The following is a 6,208-nucleotide window of genomic DNA, read 5'->3' on the forward strand; positions in this document are numbered from 1 at the left end:
TTTATAGTTTCTTTTGAATTCTACTTTGAGCTTTCTAATTTTGTACATAATGTAACAACAAGTGATAGAGGGATAACATTGCAACAAAACTAAAAAGATAGTATTCAAATAGTTCAAACTGAAAATATGAAGACTGATGTGACCATTTGTTTAAACTACGGGATTAATGGTATAATTTATATTAAAAAATATTGCGTAAATTACACTGATTTCTTTTGAAATTTAGAAAAAATACAATAAGTTTCACAATTTTAACATAAGTATGTTGAATTCATTGGAGATTTTAATTCATAAATTTATTTTTATCAATAATTTGTTAGTTATATAGATGAAAAAAATGGTGCTGTCATATTCTTTATATGAAAATGTATGCTTTATATTGTTTATTTTTGTGTTTTCGAACTATTTGAGTGGTGTTTAGCATAACCTATATAACTGCATTTATTTAGATAAGTACACTTATTTATGTCACATCACCTCTTTATTTTTTTTGCACATCTTTTCATTAAAAAAAATATACTTATTTAAATTAGTTTTAATCCATTTAACATTACTATAAAAAAAAAGAAAAAAAAAAGAGAGAGGAGCTTTTTTAGTAAATCCCCTTTCTAAGAGTTCTTTACTATACAACCCAAAACGTTTTAGATTATTCCATTAAGTCCTACTCATTATATAAAGACCAAAACCCCTCAGGCCAAAACCCATGTTCATCATGTTTGAACCAAATAACACACACTCTCTCTCTCTCTCTCTCTCTCTCTCTCTCTCTCTCTCTCTCTCTTAGAAAATCGTGGAGAAGATCTCTTAACCTTTCAAAACCCTAAACCCTAGTCATCAATCCCCTATTTTCCCTCTTCCCGTCTCATCACGATGTTCATCATCTCTGTGTCGTTCTTTGCCGAAATCGCCATTGTCGTCTCCATCTTCACCGGAATCAGCATTGCCGACCACCTGTGGCAACAAAACCATCGAAATGGTCACCAAACGTAAGTATTCATCACCTATTTTCTATACAAACCCTAAAACTCTTCTTGAATTTGCACCAATGTAGGTTTCCACACATATCCCTTGATTCTATTCATATAAAGTGTAGAAGCTCATATTATTGTTATTAATACTATTCATGATTTAATATGAACCCCTCACCCCAAAGATATGATTTTTTTCATGAAAAAAAAATTACAGTAACAGTTGTTATTGTTGTTATTGATAGTAGTGAACATTCACATGAAAAACACAATTATGGACCAACTCGCTTGTTTCAATTGTTGTTGTTGTATGTTATTCTGATGTGAACATTCACAATCGACTTAAATTGACCACCCCCCTGTTAATGGCTGTGAACATTCATATCATATGGTGTTTGATTTTGAGGTTTATTCTCATTTTTGTACTCTCAGTAATTTATGTGAATATTCATATATTGTTCAATATTTTTCTGTGCATGTTAACACTATACAAGCCATTTTTATTTTAAACATAATGGTTTTGTGTTGCTATAATTATGGCTTAATTAGATTTTCCTAAAGTTTAACATTATTCACAATATGGCTCATGTGAATGTTAGTGTGAACATTCACATTATTCTTATTGCAAAAATAATTGTTACATAGGTTTGGTCAATATGGTTATTATGTGAATGTTACTGTTGAGATAGTATGTAAATGTTTCTTTTGTGTTGAGAAATTATGTTCTTGTCAATATAATATACTTTGAAATCAATGATATGTTGGTGATGTCTTAGTGGCCCATGCTGTGAAAAAAATTGTTACATGATTGTTATGGATGTACCCATTTGTATGATATATTGTGAACATTCACATCAAGCTAACCTCCAAATAATAAAGTGTCTTATAATTGTAGTTCGATTTTAATATGAACCTTCACTACTGATTTAAGTTTAACTGTTTTGTGATGTTAACAATTTGAATATTCATATAGACACTCACTAATGTGCATATCTATGTAGCAGATGTTGTCCTAAATTTCGCACAAAAAGGAATAGAGAGGATTACCATGTCAAAGACGATAACGTGCCGATAGAGAGGAGCACCCACATCGACATGCATTGTGTTAACTACCACCGATCAAATATTACAGGCTTAATTAAATTGATGACAAGCACCAAGTTCTCAGAGGCTGAGTTGAATTGTTTGAGGCAAACTCCATTTTGGATATTATTTGATGCATTGATGAAAGCTAAGATCGACCAGGCCAAATGTCGCGACCCAAACCTATAGCCCAAACCCGCCCCTATAGGTTTGGCGTCGTAACCGGCCAGTAATCTGACATTACCAAAGGCCTTCCTGTACAATCATAAATAATCGGGGCTAGCGAAAGCACTATACAAAAAAACACTAATAGTCCAATGAGCTGTGCATCAACATGAACAAATATTCACATGCAAAAACATTAATTTGCCCACATTCAGTATATAACTTATAACTTAACATCTTATACATAACATATGCACATAATAAAAGTTCATTTCACGATCAAAAGCTTGACAACGGCCTTCTAGGCCTAGCCTCAACTCTGAGGCACTCAAAACCACGCGGTAGGCTTCAAAACAGTGGCTTGACTGAAGACTCCTTCTAGACTTATCCTCCAGAACGCTCACCTATACATACATATATAAACAGTGAGTTAAAGCCCAGTGAATAACATTAAAGTAAAGGGGTTAGTGAACGAATTCCAAATATATCATATCCATAAAACAAATCATGACACGATCATTCATATCAGTCTCATATCAGAACATAACATAATGGTACATCTCACAGAACATATCACATATCGTCTTCTGACTAGAGTAATCGGTTCCGGATACCGATTAAACACATATCACCACAATAAAGTGGCTAACGAGATCTCGTAATCACATATATGTCATGGACCCGCATTTACATGCCGTCCCCCATGACTTGAGACTATCTGTGGATGTCATAATAGATTCACAAATAGGGCATTCGTTCATATAATCAAGAGAGCATTTCAAGAAACCATAGCTTATCGATAACAATTAAAATATAATTTATATCAACATATCTTTACAGAAATGTTACTCACAGTAGGCTTCCAGAACGGTTGGTCAATTAGTCCTTGACTCGTGACCTACAATCACAAATATGAATAGCATGATATACAATCATCTTAAACATATTTAGTTTACTTAAGCTTTTAAATATAGATGACTAGAATTAAGAATTAATTAGATTATTAATTTCCTTTAACCTCTAATTAAAACATGTTTAGTCATGTATTAACCAAACTAATTAAATATAAAGACTCTAATCATACACAACCCTTATTAAGTTCACTAGTTTTACAATTAAACTTAAATTAGGCTCATACACATTAAATTATAATTATTCAGTCATGTTTAAATTACTGATTCAGAAACTCATAAATATGCACATTTTGCAATTTCAACTCTATTTTCAAGCAAATCAAGGCCCAAATAATTAATCTTCACATTTATTTTCATAATCTTAAGCCTAACTCAATTTCAATTGAATTCAATTAATTCTCAATTAAGACTTAATTTGACTACATCTAATTTTATGAACCTAAATCAAATTTTTAATTGAATTCTTATAAGGCTCTAAATATCAAATTAAACCCATTTTTCCATTTTTGAAACTCAATTTCATGAAACATCCATTTTCTTGAACTCAAGCTCTAATTCATGTTTAATCTCTTCTCAAACTCCATGAATCATGTTTGAAAATAAGTTTAGAAAACAATTGTTTTGTTCATGGATTCTTGAAAACATGACATGCATATAAGGATCATGCAAACTAATAGGTGTTTGAACTAAAATTATGCCATGCATGTTGAGTTTTAAGCATGTATTCTTTTAATTCCTCATTTTATAATTATATAGACCCCACTGTAATATTTACTCCATGAATTGAAATGTTTAATCTTAAAACTTGCATCCTTAAGCTTAAAATCCTCAACTCTCATGGAAAATTACTTCATTTTATGAATCCCTGCAAGAGAATGAATGTATGTTCATGAATCGTTAAAAATCTTGATATGCATATATACATTTTTTATTTATATCAACATCTCTTACAATCAAGTTTAATTCACCTCATCATGTTTATATTCTTCTTAAATAATCTAGAATTCTATAAATATGAATGTGATTCTTCAAATTGGTGAGATACAAGCAAGGAATTCTTACCTAGAGTTAGAGAATTGAGTTGAATTCCTACTTTTCCTTCAAATTTCTTCTTTCTCTAAGTGTTCTTTTCTTCACTTTCTTTTTCTTCTTTTCCTGGGTTGAGTTTACACTTTCAAGTCTCTCTTCCTCTCTCTACGTGTATAGTGTGAAGCCATTCAACAAGACCCACTAGCTCCCTCGTCTAAACTCATTTGATGAGTATGAAAGACACTAGGCTCAAATTAAATAGATTAATAAATTAAGTAAAATTACCTAAGGCTAAGAGATTAATTAAGATTAATTTGACTCAAAGTAAATTAGTCTCAACATCTTAAAATCTTAATTACACTAAATTAAATTATACTAATGTGTATTAAGCTTCAATTCCTATTCGATTATTTAATTCCAAACTATTAAAATTAGCGAATCAGACGGAATCAATTTTTAATTAAACTTTCCGAGTAACTCTAAAAATTCCAATTAACAAATCCTTGCACTCAATTTTGATTTCTGAACCCATTTATGTCATCAATTTCAGTCCTGAAGTTGTAGCCGCATCAAATATTTTCAAATTAATTCGTATTATCGCATAATTAAATAAATATAATTGTGACATGCATTTTGGAGTCGTTACACCAAATACATGAAGTTTGATGATGTCATTGTACGCGCGTTGAAAGCATACAAGCATGCCAAAATCTATTATTGATGTGAACATTATGATTTTCTCCGATACAAAACCCATGATTTACATACAAAAAGCAATCTATCCACTACCAATGGATGTGAACTTCACATCTTTTGCAATTTTGTAAAAATATTGGAATATATATTGATTGAACAAAAGAACTAGAATTAATTATTGAATAATGCTTGGGACCCCCTTTTGGGGGTCACCCCCTCACCCCCCTTTGCCACGTGGCAGGGGGTGATTGGAGGAGCAGGAAAAAAAAGAAAAAGAAAAAGAAAAGGTAACCAATGAGAGAGAGAGGGGGTCAATGCGGGTGGGGGAAAAGGGGGGATGAAACATTACTCTTAATTATTTTAGTTGTGCCTAATAAGGTACACTGGTATGTTATTAAAATGTTTGCTATTACAAAGTCAATGCTAATATTCACATTAGTTTCTGTTGCTTTATAATTATGTACACATAACTATTAGTTTCATGTGACTAAACTAATTTATTTGATATTTTATTCGTGATGTTAACACTCATATCAATAATTTGATTGTGCATAAATGTATACTTCATGCTTGTATACACATAGAAATGATGGTTCGTGATTATTGCAAGGTTGATATTGTGATATTTTTAGAGATTATAAAATCAATGTGAACATTCACGTTGTTTTAGAAAGAGAAAAAAGTGAATGCCTAGCAAACAGTGATCATGCAAAATTGCTAAAATAGAAAAAAGAAAAAAATGAAAAATGTATATATCAAAAAGAACAAGATATGAAAAAACGTGTATATCTTATTTTGTGTGTAATACATATGAATAAAATAAAATAAGAGTATAATAGTCCAATAAAAAATCTAAATCAAGAAAAAAAGATGTTACGGAATAAAATTATAAATACATGAGGCTAACTACGCTGCAAGAATAATTTCTAGACTTTATTTGAATAGGACAAAAGGCAAGCGTAATTTATTGTATTTTTGTTTGGTATAAATAAATCCCCCCCAAAACTAGGGCTGAGCAAGTGATCCGTGAAATCCGTAATCCGATCCAATCCAGTCAAATCCGATAGGTTTGGATTGGTTTTTTGAATCCGCGGTTCGGTTCCAGATTGAAGAATTAAAAATCCGTAGTTTACGGATTGGTTCCGGATTGAACCCCACGGTTTCGGATTGGAACCGATCCGAACCGTATATAAATAGTCTATATTTTTATTATACATCCTCCCCCATAGTATCTTCTCTTAATTCTATATAAAATCTAAACTCAAACCTAAAACCATATAATATTTTCTTTTATTACTCTTGTTTGTTGGTTTTTAGTTTTAAGTTGTAATGATTTAAGTACTTATAATGAAA

The sequence above is a fragment of the Camellia sinensis genome, chromosome 2, assembly GCF_055761805.1.
Source record: "Camellia sinensis isolate YWXY chromosome 2, ASM5576180v1, whole genome shotgun sequence".
Taxonomy (NCBI): Eukaryota; Viridiplantae; Streptophyta; class Magnoliopsida; order Ericales; family Theaceae; genus Camellia; species Camellia sinensis.